Here is an 18,324-nt window from a genome sequence, read left to right as displayed (position 1 = left end):
ATTTATACATTATATTAAATTATATTTTATTTATTGTTATTATTTTATAGATTATCATTTATATCACAAAAAGGGATTTAAAAATTAGATCAATAGATCCTTGGAAATATTGAGCTTAAGAATGATCACGACTTGAGCGAAAGTACATAATTGAAACACCTACATCAAAAAATGGAACATAGAAACTATTTAGTCCCTGACGTATTTGGTGATAAAATTGCCAAGGATCAGATGCTAGGTTTGTGTTTTTCATTTGTGATTAATCCTTATTTGGACTATGGCCGGAACTAGTGGAGGGGGAGAGACAAGAAAAACGTATAGGGTGGCAAATTTCAAACTAAATTTTATTTTATTCTATTTCTTATAATTTTTTTTTTAAATTTACATTCTGTCGTATTTCAAACAATAGTAATAGATATTAAAGATATTTACGGGTTTAGAAATTAAATTTTAACAAAATAGTAGAGACAGAGAGAGAAAAACTTTGTTCAAACACAACTAAGTTGTCCTGCCAGGGTTGCTAGCTTCACTGCACAATTATTCAAATCTGACAATTTCTTTTAATCCTGCAACTCGTAAGCATAACTTGTAAGCAATTTATAATAATAGTATATGATTTTTTGTTTCATCGCTATGGTTCTTTTATCTTTTTCTCTTCTTCTTGAACTTTATTAATTTTTTTTTAATCCCTCTTTTTTTATCTTTCTTCCTTTTTTTTTTTTCATATTTTCTCTTTCAACCGAATGTAACTTTTCATGTTTTTGTCCCTTATTTTTCACGTCTTTAACATAAAGAAAAAAATTAATCAAAGTGAAACAATTAATCTTTAAATAAAATAACCTCTTAAACACATTTATTCAAATTTACAACTATCAATCTGGGGAACTCCGAACCGAGCTTGTTTCCCACTTGTGAAGAACAAAGCAGGACTCCTGAAGATCCCGGCGCTTCTCTGCCAACTAAGGATGAGAGCGCTGGCCGCAGGCGCTCAGGATTTCCTAGGAGAATCTGACCATTGCCAGAAGTTTTCTTTTTCACAGTAATGCACTTACCAATTCACTTTTTTATTTCTGTTTTAGAGGGTTCGAAAAAAAAAATGATATACTAATGTATTGATATTTAATTTTTAGGTTAAAAAAAAAAATTACATAATGACCTTAATGTTCCCTATGTAATCGATCTAGTCCGAACCAGATATCACTCCTTTCATTATAAACTCTCTAACCACTCAAACCCCCTAGTTTCTAATCTTGCATCATCTTCCATTCCTGACAATCCTTCGAGGCGTCTGAAAAGAAGATGGTCACGAGACCAGCTAATGTAAAATGTCATTAGAGTGCTAGCAATGGCTAGTTTCTCTACACGCCTGTAACACTCCAATTTAACTTAGATCAGATTTACTAAATGTATTATAATGTACAGTTATAAACAGCAATAAATAAATATTAAAAAAAAAAATTAAAAATTCTCATATCCGCTCCTGCTGAAATTGAATAATAATGATTATGTAAGGTCATTTATGAACGTTAAACAAATACAATATAAAAACTATACAGATCACTAAGGGGAATTTAATTGAAAAAGTTCTATTTTTTCTAGTTACGTCCTAATTGATATTAAAAAAAATGGATGTGAAGGATACAAATGCCAAAGCAGCAGGGCTGTGTGTAACCTACCTAAAATACCTCAATCAGGGAATATATATATATTTTTTTAAATTAAATATTTCAAACACCATGCGCTCTACCAATAGAAGGTAGGTCTGCATCATCCTTGTTACCTTTAATTTTTTTTAATAAATTATTAGAATTATATGTGAACCTTACTATAACCGCGTGTAATATTACCATTGTTTCTCTTGTGATGAGCTCATGAACACTTTTACTGTAAAAAATGATATGAAATTTTGATATTATTATTTGTACAACAATAAGAGAAGAGAAGAGGAGAAGAGAAAGAAATGTATTCATTCATGCTGCCCAAATACATCAATCCGTGATCGGACATATATAAATTAGATATTTTTATATGATACAATATAATAGAAAGATATATATTTTTGTCGCCTTAATTCAGTCAATGAAATAAATTAATTAAATAAAATAATGAATGCTTCCAAAAATGTTACCTAAGCTAGAAGTTTGCTTACAGACCTAGAAGGTGGACGGTGTGGGGTCGTAAAATTTAAATTTCCACCAGTGGGAAAATCCTAGTTCCCGTCCTGCTTGAGACTGTACTACCTAGTTATCCTTCTAATTGTATACAAATTATTGTCTGCTGTTTCAGCTTCTCTGCTATTGAGGTAATTAACTAATTAGATATCAACATAGGATTATACAATTAGACTAAACGACATGACAGAGCCTTGAAATTGCTTGGGTTGTATCATTAGAAATGTAGCTAAATAATACGACTGAGAACCGATGTAGGAAATCATCTGTAGGAGACAATCGCTATTTCGACTTTGCCTTGTAGCCATTAAGGCGAAAACATCAATTAAGTTGCCAGTAGTAATGGAGACGTAGCTTCATTCTACGAAAAGCAGAGGTGCTTCCAACAGAAAATTCTGGACTCACAAGAAAACCCTATTTTGTTTTTATGGTCTTACTGAACTAGTTAACTCAAAAACTAATTAATAGACACTAAAACATTGTTTCTTTAAATAAAAAAAAAGCATTTTTTTATTTTGTCTGGATAGTCTATATTTATATATAGTCAATTATAGAGTTTGATAAAAAAAAATTCTATACTCTTGAATTGCTCACCCTGCATACAATCGCTTACTCATCGAATCACTACATCTCATCTACCTGTCACTTACTCATCTCCCCTCACTAAAGTGCATATTATGAAAAGTCCATCTGAAATGCTTCTTCATACCGAGTATTCATTACATCTTTATCAGCCCCTTTAACTATGAATCTGCCACATCTTTGTGAATGCAAAATTATATATAATAATACGTGGAGGAAATGGTCGGGTGGTGCGGTCAGCAAAAAAACACAAATGCACAAAAATTATATTCATGGCGACGTTTCGACCTGAGTTTCAGGTCTTAATCAGGGAGCATACGGCAGAAATACAAGCTAAACTGGATGTTTTCATATACAGTTTATAGATATATATTATATATTATATAATTTATCAATATATTATATACAATAATAGAAATATATACACAAAATGTATGTGTGTGTAACGAATTGCACTTGCCGATATTAATAATACTGCTTTTTAACATTTTTATTTCTTGCTTAACCAATATGAAATATGGAATAAAAGCGTTGTATTGTGCTAGCCCTAACGCCTTCCAACCAAATAAGAACTTGACCCGAGGGGAAATATCTTTATTCACCGACCGAGAAAATATCTTCTGAATGAGGAAGTAAATTCCCACCGTCCTGATCACAGCTAATAATGCTTGAAGTTCCTCACGACTTACTTGCCAGCCTCTGCCAAAACTACAGTAGTAATTAAAGTATAAGTGTACTCCTGTAAAAAAATATGAACTCAACGTATAAAATTTAAAAGTAAATTCATAGCAAAATAACGTTTTTAGACTTCTTTTTATGTTATCTGATTGGCAAGAAGCTTTAAATGGTCTTTGATCTGCTTGATAATTTACGAACATCAGACTTTGTAAAAGAGTTTGTTTATGTTGTTAATAAGTGTAAACTCAATGTTTGTTTTTATATTGTCAGGTGTATTAGTGGATTAATAACATCTCAGTTTTCTACCTACTAAAGAAGAGCGATTATATTATTCTTTTTTATACTGTATGGCTTTGTATGAATTAGTCTTTTTTTAAAAATAATATCGCGCGGAACTCAATTCACTTAAATTAAGTAGGAAAGAATAATGGATCTAAGAAGAGGTGGGATGTCCCAGAGGCAGATTGCTCGTGCAGTCAAAAAAATTGTAGCCCAGACTATTACGGGAAAAAGAAGTGGAAGACCTCCAAATTTTTCCATATCATGTGAAACGGGCGGTTTTGAGTGAATTCTCAAAAACAGGAGTATCCTCTGCTCAAATTGTGAAATGATTCAATTTAGGATGTGATGCTAATTGGTGAGGAAGTGTATAGTGGAATTGTAAGGTTATGAGAAAACCACAGCTAAAAAAAAATCATTTGCAGTCACGACTGCAGTTTGTTAAACGATTTGTTCAAGATACAAAAAAAAAAAAAGATCAAGCGTTATTTTCAATGATGGAAAAAAATTAACATAAATGGTACATATGGTTTATTTACCATTGGCATGACCTTAGAAAAGAAAAGAAATTACGATGGTCGCATTGGAGTGGCGGAGTAATGCTATGGGCTGCTTTTAATGAAAAGCGAAAGTTTCGAATTACATTCATTTCCGGCAAAATTAATACTGTTAGTTATCAAAATGTCGCATAAGAGTTTCTTTTACAGTATATTTCAATGTTGGAAGAAGAAGAAATTATTTTTCAGCAGGATAACGCTCCAATTCATATAACATGCTATTAACAATGGATTCAGGATTTCGGGATTAATGTTTTTGATTGGCTAGCTCTTAGACCGAATCTTAATCCGGTTGAAAATTTACGGGATTCAAGCCTACAACTTTAAGAAGCCAGAAATCCAAAATATTGATGAGTTCCGCGGGACATTATTTTAAAAAAAAGCACAAAGCCATACAGTATAAAAAACGAACAATAAAATCTCACATCAACAGAAGGAAGAAAACTTAGGTGGTGTTAATCCATGAATACACTTGACAATAGAAAAACTAAACATTGAGTTCATACTTATTCACAGAATGAACAAGATTTGTTTTACGAAATCTGATGTTCCTAAATTATAAAACAAATCAAAAGTCTTTTTAAAGCTTCTTGCCAATCTGAACATTAAAAGAAGTCTAAAAACATTATTTGCTTTAAATTTACTTTTAAATTTTATAAATACTTTCATTTTATACAGTGAGTGTATATATATTTTTTTTAGATATTATTTATTAATTTAAGTGTTTCGAACACTAGGGCCATTTACACTGAATTTACAAAATTAGTAGATTACAATTGACATATTCGCGAAGTTACAAAGTGAGAAAGTTACGAATTAACAATTGCAATTACAAATTTACAATTAAAATTATATATTTACAATTACAATTTATATTTTAAAAAGTTCCAATTAGAATTGACGTAATTAGTAAATTACTATATTAAATTTTGCATCCACTAATCCATGCTGGACAGTTATTTAATATGTGATCATAAATATTATTGATTTTTAGAAAGTGAAAAAGTTTTGTTATTGTTGTGAGATTTTCTCTCAACATCTCCTGTAAATCTGAAGAGAACCGGTGTGGTTCGTGAGCAATATATATATATAGATATACAGGACTGTATATCTTGAAACACTAACCCCAACCCGTGAATTATGAAGTCCAATAATCCCGTAAGATGCTTGTTTGGATCGGCCACTTCTGTTTGTATTAGTCAATATAATTCCTGAGGATTTTTTAAATCCAATAAAATATATATGGAATTAGAATCCAGAAATGTTCTCGAATGAAGTTGCCATGCTCCCGGAGAGAATAAAAATGAACTGAGTTGAAGATGGACGCCATGTTTCAGAACACTAAGGTGTGTCATTAATTAACTTTCTCCAATCTTCGTTTAGATCTTATTCCACCTACAGTTAAAAATAGGCCTGCTATTATAAAAAAAAAAAACCTATGCATGTAATACAAAAACAAAATTTTATGTTTTAAGAGTGATTCGCAGATTACGGACAATTTCTATTGTCAACATTTGATACTTAAGACTTTATTTAAAAAAATAAATAAAAAAAATTTCTAGACTCAAGTTGGGACTGGCCGACAGAATTGAAACTTGTGAAAATGAAATAATGTATTAAAAATTTAAGATGATGATAATGCCTTCTCTCTTATAGCTTGAGGTAGAAAATATTAGTTCTAGAAAAATAATTAGGATTGTACAGCCGTTTCTTAACTCGATTCTAGCAAGAAAAATTGTTATAGATTATTATATAACAAGAGCTCATTCAATCGAACTGGCACTGTCGGTTAAGCTATTGTAAGCTCCGACTCTTATAATAATAATTTGTCTGCTAGAATTGACTAATGCCCTCTCCCCTCCACTACCACTATCACTTCCGTTTCATCTCCGTTACGAAATCAATTTATTTATTTTTATTTTATTTTTATTTTATTTTTAGGTGTAAAACATCGGTAAAGAAGTTTCACTTCCAAAAATGAAAGTAACTTCACCCTCTACCGTCGCTCATCTATTCATCCTTCCAGGTTCCATCAGGAGTGATTCCTACTTGGGAAACAATAAAAGTTTTCCATGCAGATATCATGATAATATTAATTTTATACAATTATTTAGAGGCAAATAAATATTTTAAATTATTCGAATTTTTTCCTTACCTGCTGTGAATTTTCACACTTTACAACATTAGGTTTCATTTCTGTTCAAAAACATTATGTCAATGAAAATTTCAATTATTTTATTTCAAAGGTATTACGATGGCTTGCATAAAAAAATATTTAACCTGTGGATCATAGGTTAATATACATTCGTTAAACAACTTGTTTTCGTATTATGGAAGTTTAAAAAAAATACACGAAGCGCCTCTTATCAAAAGTAACATACTAAACAACTACTGATTCTGGAAGTTTAACACTTACAATTTACGAAAAACTATCAAATCCACAAATTAGGATTGTTCTTAATTTTTTTTAGCTCTTTGAGTTAAACATTTTACCACAACTTCTGTTCAATCACTCATAATAGTAGTTAACATGATTTTTTGTGTCTTATAAGGCTTCTAGAAACCATATAAGACCATGATTCTTTTGATTTTCATACAACTGTCCTTTTTTAAATCTAACCCGTACTCATGAGTTCTTAAATACTGACGCTACCTATCATGCCATAGACACTTTATTAGAAAACAAAAGTCAGCGAAAATGTTGAGCATACCTTCTTCCACTCTACCAAAACCTACTCTTCAAGATCCAAGTTAAAACAATTTTTTTTTATTTTCCGGTCTGCCTTGAGTTAACCTTCAAGGCTGATTACTTTTTAATGATTCGTTCTTAATCATTTACGTTACCAGTCAATATCAATCTTGGCTTAAGAAATATATCATTACTGTAATCATTAGCAAATATACCATTACTAAATTGAATTACTGTTGAAGTCATATTCAATTTAAAATCCATTTATCACTTAAGAATATTCAAAGAATACATAAAGAAGCAATTCTTAACTGAAAAAATTAATGCTTGGAGAAGTTTGTCGGGGGGTGCGGTCAGCAAAGAACAACATAAATAAACAAAACCATATTTATTTATTTTATGCCGACGTTTCGACCTGAGTTTCAGGTCTTCATCAGGGGTTGTGGCGTAGAAGGCAGGTTTGAAACGTCGGCATAAAATATTTTATATCTCATTAAATTGATACAACACCCATTTTACAGTAATCCCAAATGCCCTCTAAATTTGGGCCAAATGGGACGAAATATTGGTGTGCCAAGAAAATTAACGTTTACGCATGCTTTAGCGAAAGTAACTGACTATATCTGATTCTTCTCAACCAAAAGTTGGACAGCTTTGTATTCATGCAGATAATTTAAAAATATTTATATCCTCAGAATTTGAAGTTTTACTGCCATTTACATTTTTCATTACAAATTTCAGTTCTGTTACATATAACGAGTATCAGCTTGCGAATATATCTCCAAACTAATTCTAGATTTGGGAAATCAAAATTTATTGGTACAAAAACAATAAAATTAACATTTAAAATGGTTAATTTAAATAAAAAGAAAAGTTGATTTTGTAGCACGAAATCGAGGATATGATTTTTTGGGGGTCGGTCACGGTAAATTAAACTTGAATTCCATCATGGTTTTATTAATAAATTTGATTTTTTAACTTCGAACATAATTTCTTTTATTATTATTATTATCTTAAGGCATCATCCACTTTGGGGTCATTATTGCCTTAATTTCCGACTTTTTTAAAAAATCCCTACTCCCCTCTAAACTTGTACGAAATATTGTTGTGCCGAAGAAATTATGTTTACGCATGCTTTAGCGAAAGTAACTGACCGTTTCTGATACCTATTAACCAATTGTAGGAAAGCTTTGTATTGGTGCAGATAATTTACAATATTTATGTTCTCAGAATCTGAAGTTATACTGCCATTTACATTTTAGATATAAAGGAACATCCGTGACTGTCTTTCAGACTAAGGGCAAATTTGTGTTGGGCCTTAATCGATTCTGGCGAACTTTTTAGGAGTAGTGCACGTTGATATCTACTTGATCCCTAATCGATTTTATCAAACTCATCTAAATATAAACTTTTTATAGAAGAATACTCTTGAAAAAGAGACCAGTGTGAGATATTAATAAGAGATTAAATATATTAAGATAATTTGATAATTGACATCAACATGATAATGCAGTTACACCTAGCCAGTCACCTTCCGAGGAAGCTCTCAGCGAGCAGCTGTGGAATGATTCTTAAGTAGGGCGTGCCAATGACCATGAAAGCCTGACCCATATGACACAATAATCGATATATGAGTGATTCCGGATGAGGGAGCAGGTTTGATAACTGTTATTTTCTTAATAAATTCAAAAAGCAGTGAAATAATCAAAACAAGTCAATAAAATCAGTACTTCTGGAACTGGACAGCAAGAGATAACAGCATATGGTATATTCTAACGACCAATTTTTATTATCAAATAATGTAATGAGCATGCGCTGAACGAGTTTTCCCTTCCAGAACTAGTCCATGCTCCATGCAGGTTTTGATACCCCGAAGTGGTCGTTGGAAAATGCCTATTAATAATACAAGAAAAAATTGTTATAATATATATAATAAATGGCATTGTAGGGAGAGAATCACAGTCCGAGAAATGGACTTGGCTGTCTTGCCATACATGGAAACCCTAGTAAGCAGCCTGGTGGAAATCAAAGCCCTCATAACTTTATAATTCAATTTATAGATAGCACAATAGTGGTCCTATAGCATTTTTATAAGGAATGTCTGGAAAGTTTTGGAGAAATTCTTAAAACCTGAACATGAATGGCCTAATGATAATGAATTTCAACTTTATGATCTCACATTTTCCGCGTAAATAAAAAAAATACCATACATTCAAACCCTTTAATACAACACAAGACTTTCCGGATACAAGAAAGAACTGGATTAGAGATCTCCTAAATTGATTTTCATACTTTAATTTCTATACATCTTGATCTTAACTTTTATGTATTTTGTGATATTGTGGTTATATAACATGGAATTCGCTGCCATGGCTGGTGATCCATGAAAATAGATAATTTTTACTTACACTTACATATTGATTACATATGGAATATATGGTCGTTGGAGCATGCCTATAGATAATAAAAGAAAAAAATATTATTTTACATTAATGCTTTTGGGGGTAGAGAATTGCAGCTCAGGAAATGGTCTGTCTAACCATACCTGGAACCCAAGTAAGGAGAAACACAAAATGGTTTGTATGTGTGTGAACAGCCTTGCTCAAAAAAGAAAAGCCCTATAAACCATTGGTGTGTGTATTTTTTTTTAATAATTGGAGACTATAAGAGAAGAATGAAGTATCTCACATTTTCTATATTGTTTCCGTTAACAAGTATTATCTTGGAAATGCTTATTATTTATCACACAGTTCATATCATCATTTCATGCACGACCAGAAGATTTGCATTTATTTGATTTCTTTTCCTGTCTTTGAACGATTTAAAAAAAGAAAAAGAAAACGTGAATTTCGATCCATCCAAATATAGATGGACAGTTTATTTATATATAAATATCTACTGGAAATTATGATGTTTCAGTTTGTTTATTTGTATCAATACATCATACCTTCAGCTTACGAGTAAAACACGTTAAGTTAGGCATAGTTTTGAAGAATTTGGTCTTTCGAGTCTAAAACGGAAAAAAGATTAAACTTCGAAGAATTTATTCATATCATAAAAATCTGCTGATAAAAAGTAAAATTACTATTTCCATGACATTAAAAAAAAATTGTTATCTTCAAATATCTCAAAACGTCAATTAACCTAACCTACAATATGATTCGACTTCTGATAGAAAAATACATAATAATGGTTGTAAAATATTTTTAATGAACAAACATTTATAAAACTAATTAATCGCAAGAAGCGAATAAACATAAAATTAATTCTGGGAAATAATACCAACAACAAACCGGTACCTCTGCGACAATAATTCATTTTCGTTGATTTGGTCGGCTGTGGTGTATATTATCAATTATTATGGTGTATATTATTATATTGTATGTGATTCTTGCTCTCTATAAAAATTCATTTTAAGTTATCACAGTTTGGATTCCGAACATCCCACTCTACTATCCAGCAATGTCATCGTGTGGTGGACGTAGTCTCGTCTTCTTTGGAGCGCGGGAGTCTTTTTCGATGTAGAACAGGCTTTTGATCGAGTCTGGCACCCGGGACTGCTTTACAAACTCCGTAAATTCCTACCTTCTACATACTTTCTCATCATTCGTTCCTTTCTCATTGATAGATTATTCCAAGTAAACCACAATCAACACTCCATTTTAACTAAGATCAAATTTATTGAATGTATTATGTAATATACAGTTGTAAATTTCAATAAAGATATTTTAAAATTTTAAATTTAAAAATCACGACTATAGATAGACTTTATATCCAAGGAAGGCCTTCCTTTTTTTATTACGTATGCTCAAGGATAATTAAAACATCTTATTGAGAACCTATCAGATTTATAATTAATCTGTTCAAATATATATCGATATTTATTATTTCGCAAATAATTAATGAAAAATCGCACGTGATGAAATTGAAGTGTGTATGTTTTAGTTTGAGTTTGATATATGTTGCTCCAAAAGGTTTGGCTCGAGCGTTCACTATCGAACCTCAATAAAAAAGGAAGAGTTTCATAAAAAAGGAAATAATATTATCAGTTATTAACTAATAAATAATATAAATAAATAATATAAATAAAAACTAAGTAATAATAATAATACTAAATACTAGGAAAATAGCCTAAACCATTTTTAATATTTCATAGAAACAACGAAAAATTAATAAATTCAAATTTTTTTTCTTGTGTTATGCTATGTTTTAAATAGGTATCTCACATCTAAAGCATTAACATTCCTGTGCAGTTTTGTTTTATTACCTGCGCTACTCATTAACAACGCAAGATTGGAGAAAGTGAATTCACGGCAAGCGATAACAATGATGTTACAAACCGTTCTGAAACACCGCGTTCGTCTTGTTACCAGTTCATTAAATAATTCTAGCTTATAGTTTAAAAGCTATTGCTTGTAATATTCGATCGTGTTTTTAAAGTTTCTTAATCATTAAAACCGTTAGGTTACCTTAACAAGGTCAGCTAACTAAAAAAAAATTATTAAATTGTCTTTTAAGCATAAAAATACAGGATTTGAGAAAATGTTGATTTAAGCAAGATTATAATAAATCAGTGGTCCAAAATTTTAATTTTAATTTTTTTTTACATGATTTTACAGACACTTCGACTTAACTACGGATTTGTTGGATTAGATATGAATATGATTCTTTTGACCTCAAGAATTCTTTCAGGATGTCTTAAGAATTAGAATTACATTTTTTTTTACTTTTTAAATTGTTGAAATCTTTAAAATCTACAATAAAACAAGAAACTGTCAATGTGCACTGAAACAGTTTTTAATAAGTATATATACAAAAGTCTGTTATTTATTTTTTTTATGTACACTATATATTTGCGACACGTTGACAAATAAATACTTGTTAACTTGTTCCTTTTTGACCGTACCCCCTATATATAAATAAATCAATATGGTTAGTAAAATCTGATCATGACTGTAATTAAATTTAAATGCTCATATTAATAATCAACTCAATGAAAATCTACTAAGAGTAGATGGTTGGGAGAACGGTCAGCAAATGTGCCATGCCTGCACGGCGGCATAATTAAATAAATTTAATTTATTTGTGTATTTTTATCTGACCAAACCCCCGACCATATTTTCCACGTATTAATCTACGGTCAACTATTTACGCCTCATTAAAAACCTTGCTAAGCAGTAGTTGATGAATTCATCCTTTAATCAAAAAATAAGTGAGTGATTTGCCCTTGCTCCTTCCGCGTTACCCATTAAGCCCCGCCTTTTTTGGCTTCACATTTCCAGGCAGCATACCTTCTCCATTATACTCCTTACTTCGACGATAAACTGTGAGTAAAAAGGTATGGCAAAGATAAAAAAAAAATTCAGTTTTTCCAATAAAGTAGTACTAACAAATGGTTAAAGCAATCTTTTACTCTACCACAGATTAAAACAAAAAATTATTAATAGTTCAAATTATTTCATCTCACATCACTCCCTTTGAATCGCTTGTATTCATTCTGTTTTTCAAGGTTTTTTTTTTCTTGCCTCCTTTATTAAATAGCAAAATTAACATAAATCAATTTTCAAGGTATAATCGGACGCTACTTTAAAATATATAATGGAACAAATTTGTTAGGAAAGGAAAACGAAATAGTAATCAATTTTAAAATTTAATATTTTTATTGGAATATAAAATATTTTTTACAGAAATAATTTAATATTTATGATTATACCCCAACATGGGCTTAGTTGGGTTTATTTAATTCAGGTCTGTAGTATATATCATATTGTCTTATATTATCTATGAACATTTCAACAGTTCAATGACATTTGCTCTATTTTTGAGAGATAGATTAAATTATCAGTTAATAGATAAACGTATTTGTTTAATAAAAACGACAATTATAATTTGTATTGACATATAAACTCTTGAAAATAATTAAAATTTCTATGATCAAAGTTTCTATTGACTTTATGTTTTTTTTCTTACCAAACCTAAGCACGCAACTTATGATATTTAATCTAGTTTGGATTTGCTCCGACATTCATGAAATTCGTTACAAAATGAGCAATTTCATAACTGAATAGTTTAAATAATTTACAAAAATAAATTATAATGATAACAATGAGTTCTAAAAATCCATACCCACCATATTTCGTTTTTGTTTTTTTTAATTCACTGCTGCACTTAAACAATGTAATGTAAAGCAGCATAATTCCTCAATCAGTCCTATAGAAATGGGATGATTCAAATAGAGTTAAGATAAAGATGAGAATTAACTATTAGAAGAATATAGGTAAGATAGAACAAAAAAAAAACCCTTTATTGATTAGTCAAATTAAAAAAAAAATCCATTATTGTTATGAAAACCATGGAAACGCAAACAAGTTTATTGATAAAATCTGTTTATTTATGTGTTTTAATGCGCTATTTATGTGTCTAACACCTTCTACAATTTTAAACCTGGGATATTAACTTTTCTAATTATTATATTTTTTTGGCTTTCCAAAAGTATATTACAACTCGTATTTACGGAACTCCGTTTTCAACCCCAGAAAATATTTCATTTTTTATTTCTATAAACGATTTTTTTTTTTCCGTACTCCCCTAACGAAATAAGTAATTGAATACATACATATAGGTAGGTATATGTAAATCTGGTAGTTTGTATAATTGATTACTAAATCTTTCATAGTTTATACATATCCTTTTTTGTTCCCAATTTAATCAGAGTTGGTTTAACATTTCAAATAAACAAAATTAAATGTAATAATTAAAATTTTGGATTGGGGTTTTTTTTTGTACTTATTTATCTAATAGTAATATATCAGAATAAAATAAATAATATGGAATATTTGATCTAAATAGCTTACTTCGCAGTTGTACTAGGTACGTTTTTACTAACTTTACTTAAAAACTAATTAAAGGTTTTATCTTCTAATAAAAGTTGTGATTTTTCTAAAAGAGAAGAACCTTTAATTGTTTAACCTTTGTAAAGTTAGTGAAATTTACTTATCACCACTGCGAAGTAAGCCATTGACATATAAAAAATTTGTAGCCTCTAATTTAAATTTTAATATTCAAGTTTTGATTATTATTTAAAACTTCATAAGTTTATGTATCTAATTTAATATCTAGAGTGCCCGAGATCAAAAATATTTTGAAAAAAATCCGTTACATCATTGATTATTTTATTAAATTGGATATTTATACAACGTGCTATAGTTTTAACAAACATCCTTGAATATTAATTAATTGTTGAACTATGAGTTATAATGCAGAACCACTCTTAGTCTTCTGCACAGTGACGGTTACCTAGCAGGGAGGTTCTTCAATCTGAATCTAATATATGGCCTACTGGATGCCTTGGCGCCCCAAATCAGCTCACTAGTAGGGATCTATAGCTTCAGTCACGTAATAAGTCTCCTCTAATAGGATTTTACAACTCGATTAACTCTCTACAGTTTAAGTATTTCCGTATATTCAGTGTCTTATTTATGTTCTAGAAAAATACTTCTATATGTCCAATGTACACTTCCTTGTGTAAGTGGAGTGTTGAAACATACCCTGGTCTCCAGTGGTTTAAATGCAGTATCACTTATGATTGTGAGCTCAGACGTCTCTAGGGCGAAAGGAATCTGTATCCTTTACAAGGCCATGAAGGGTAGCACGAAAGCTTCCGTTTTCTTTTATGGTATTGGTAACTAGTAGGAGGAACAAGTCCTGCAAGTGGGCCAAGTGGTCCTTTTTGCCAACCCTCTGACAGCTACCAGAATTGCCACCGCGTACTAACGAAGGCGAGAGCTTCAAAATTTATTTCTCGGGACCGACGAAAAATATATATTACTTTCCCCACAACGTTCTGAACCGAATGCTCTGGGACCAATGCCCCAACGTCCATGGCCGTTGCGTCCCTCCCATAACCTTTAAGAACATTCAACAGTTCGGGAGGACCAACAAGATTTTCAAGTTAGCTTTCGTACTTATTACTCACCTCTGGTTAGATGCTTCGGCAATATCCTCCCGGGTAATCCATTCACTCGGATCTTTTACAATACATATACGGATATTTTCCGACAGATTTTTTTTAAACCTAGTTTTATCTGATATACGGGGAGGATAATTATCCTATAGGTAACAAGCCTGTTCGATGCAACTTGGATGACGAGTTTTCATTGCGTAGGGCTGGAACAAAATAAAAGTCAATTGGTATATAATAACCATTAAATACATACAGAACAAAGGCGGCATACGATTGTATAAAAAGTTTCTAAAATGAAGTAAAATATTTTTTTCTACGCTCCTACGGAATATTGGCAAGAAACCTCGGACGCGCCTTTAATATTTTCGACATACTATCACAAAAAATGTTTTGTTGAAATCGTTGATTCTACCTGCCTACGTATAGCCAACAATCGTATGATCCCATAAATATGTTTTTAAAACACATTTTATGAAAGGTTAAATATTTAAATTATTTGTAAAAAATTATACATTATTAATAATATTAAATATAAAACTACAAATACAATTACCGTAAATGGTGATCGATTTCGTGATTATCAAAAACTATTGTAATCTCATCATAACATCTAATTGGTGAACGACCTATTGTTTCAAATAATTTCCTATTAAGAAATAAATTAATAAACATTAACTCGCTGCCAAGTTGATAGCCTTAGATATTTCTAATAATTAAAGTTTGAATTGTTATATTAATTTAAAGAGAGTTTGGTAGATAACGTTTTCAGATAATAAGGCCACTATAAACTACAAGAAACAATGTTAATAAAATAGAATTTCTAAAAACCACTCAATCTTGGGACCCTTCGAGAGTTATGGATATCTACAAACAGAAATATCGAGTGGCATACAATAAGACCAACATCCAATATTGATTTAACTAATGTTACTATTTCTAATAATATCTCCTGCTTTTGAATGATATGGTGTTTCTTCACACAACAATGTTAAAGCAATTAAATTAAAATATAATGAAAATAAATAAATCATCTACTTTACTTCAAAGGTCATAAATATTGATATAAATCGAGAATTAACGTATTATACTAAAGAAAAGTTAAGTAAATAAGAGAAGTTTCTGAATTTCATTAATACGTTTTATCCGTATTTTTTTTTTAAATATAAATAATCCACTGTGAGTATTCCCATACATCTATGTTAAAAGGACACGAAGGTATTTTATTTTCTGATAATAGGGAATAGGGAAGTATAATCAAAAGCTGGTGTAATGATGAGGAAATTGGATTAATCATAGAAGAAAAGGCATCTATTTCATGCAAATCTGAATGAAATCATCTAAATATTAAGGTTACAGCTTTATTTGTTGATTATTATTAGTTGTTTATTTATTTATTATTACCCAGCCTATTCGACAATATGGGTGTTCGCTGCTGTGCGTGCAACTCATTACTGAAATCAAGACAATTAACATATGCTTACATATTTGTGCACATAGCTTGCACTTCTTCAGAGATCTTGCTTGAGTAACTTCTTCTCTGCCTGTGCGAGAGATTTTTTTTTTTTCCGATCCCTCTAAAACAGAAAGGAAACAGGTAATTAGTGAATGATTTACTGTGAAAAAAGGAATACATCGTGTTGGGTATTACCTTTTACTGCCTGGTATACTGCTGGTATTTTAAGGTTACCTGTAATGTTTATTTATTACTTGTGAACTATACATTCTAAACGGTACTATTTTTGAAATCCGGAGGTGAGAGGGAGAGATATTGATTCCACCCAAGGGACGCATATCTCGACATACTCACAACATTTCTTTATATGGGCCGCCCGTAGCTCAGTGTTAAGACACAGTCTTACCAATTTTATGTCTGTTGGCGGTGCCGGTTCGAATCCGGCCTGTGACGTTGACTATTTTTTTTTTGTGTGACGGTCCCGCAAAATGAAGAACTTTGACCCCCAACCATGGTTAGGCAGTATAGGACTCCAATGGGAATCTTGGCCGAAAAAGAAAAGAAAAAAAAAACTTTATAAATGGTCAATGTTGCTGGGTATCTAAGGCCCCGTAATGATTAAGTCCATTAAGAGCAAAGGCCATCCTACTTCTCATATAGTCTAAATGAGGCGTCACATTGAAATTCTTCTGAGCCTTATGCCAAGGTATGTGACTACCCCACTGGGTCGCATCACTGCTCCTTGTATCTAGAGAGTAATAGAGGCAGTCGTGCCTCTTAACAGTATGGCTTGAGTCTTGACAGCACCCATCTTCAACTTCTTCTACATACACCAGGCTCTACCAGGTTGGCGCACCGACCAGCTTTAACATTTAATAGCTCTTCTGTTCGACCCCACGACTACGGCCAGGCCATCTACATAAGCTGTGGCAGGCAACCGCTCCTCTTCAAGCACCCCCAATTACCCGTCAAACATCAATTTACACAGAGCAGGACAAAGGACTTCTATTTCATAGACGTTGCCTCATATTTTTAGCGTTCTTTTCCCTAGGTAACTCAAGAGGTCATACAAGTTATTGAGATCTCATATTTTTGCAATCGCCAGAGTAGGCTCGGCTACCTAACGCAGAAGAGATGTCAAACAGGAGGAGCATAAAATACTTCGCCCACTATTTTCTTATTTGTTGATTATAATGTTAGGATTGTGAAGAATGGACGTGGAAGAAATTCGATGGTTCTGTACAGGTCCATGTCTCAACTCCTTTTAGTCCAAGATCCCAAGAGAGAAAAAAAATCAGTTTCACCCCAATTTTCAGTAACTTTAATAAACTCTATGTGCAGCTACTAGCCAAAATTTATAGTTCATAGCTTAAATATTAACCTTAAAACAGCTATTTACATTTAATAGTTCAGGAGAAATACTTTTTTAAAAAGCAATAATTTATCTTGTGAAATCTATACCTCAGGAACCAACTAATACGTATAATACTATTAGACGTATAGATGTCTATTAAAGCTAATATAATGTGCTATAAAGTAGTTTACGACGTTTAACTTCGTAGGAGTTGTAGTATTTATGATAAATGCAAATGGAAAGATAAATGTCATAAACCGTTTTATAGTATATGAAACTAGTTTTTATTTGAATACTCGCAGACATCTATAAACATAATCCTTTCTGAGATATAGTTTTTCAAAAATCCAAAATTTTGTCTGAGCAACTTGAAATCAATATTTTCTTAATTTATTTTGGCATATATAATGAAAAGTACTGCCCCTTCAATGATAAATGTCATAAAACATTTAATAGTCCATTCAACTCGCTAATAAACATCTGTCGTGTAATTAAACTTTTGATTTTTCGTTGTGAAATGTTTTATACAAAACTATTTCTCAGGAACTATTGAAAGTAAATATCTATCAGGGTTCATATTTTAGCAAATTTACTTAAC

At 31.2% G+C, this 18,324-nt stretch overlaps 1 protein-coding gene and 1 long non-coding RNA gene across 2 annotated transcripts in view; both read left to right on the top strand.

The window, feature by feature from the left end:
* Positions 1–18,324, top strand: part of LOC106691971 (alpha-tocopherol transfer protein-like) — a 69,695-nt gene that overhangs the window by 8,743 nt on the left and 42,628 nt on the right. The window lies entirely within an intron of this gene.
* LOC136795713 (uncharacterized) lies at positions 55–6,404 on the top strand. Its single transcript, XR_010843364.1, has 2 exons — positions 55–238; positions 6,209–6,404. It is a non-coding gene; the product is annotated as an uncharacterized lncRNA (long non-coding RNA).

Source organism: Halyomorpha halys, unplaced genomic scaffold (assembly GCF_000696795.3).
Source record: "Halyomorpha halys isolate HHAL.00 unplaced genomic scaffold, Hhal_1.1 Scaffold52.1, whole genome shotgun sequence".
Classification (NCBI taxonomy): Eukaryota; Metazoa; Arthropoda; class Insecta; order Hemiptera; family Pentatomidae; genus Halyomorpha; species Halyomorpha halys.
This window is presented reverse-complemented; position numbering and strand designations above follow the sequence as displayed.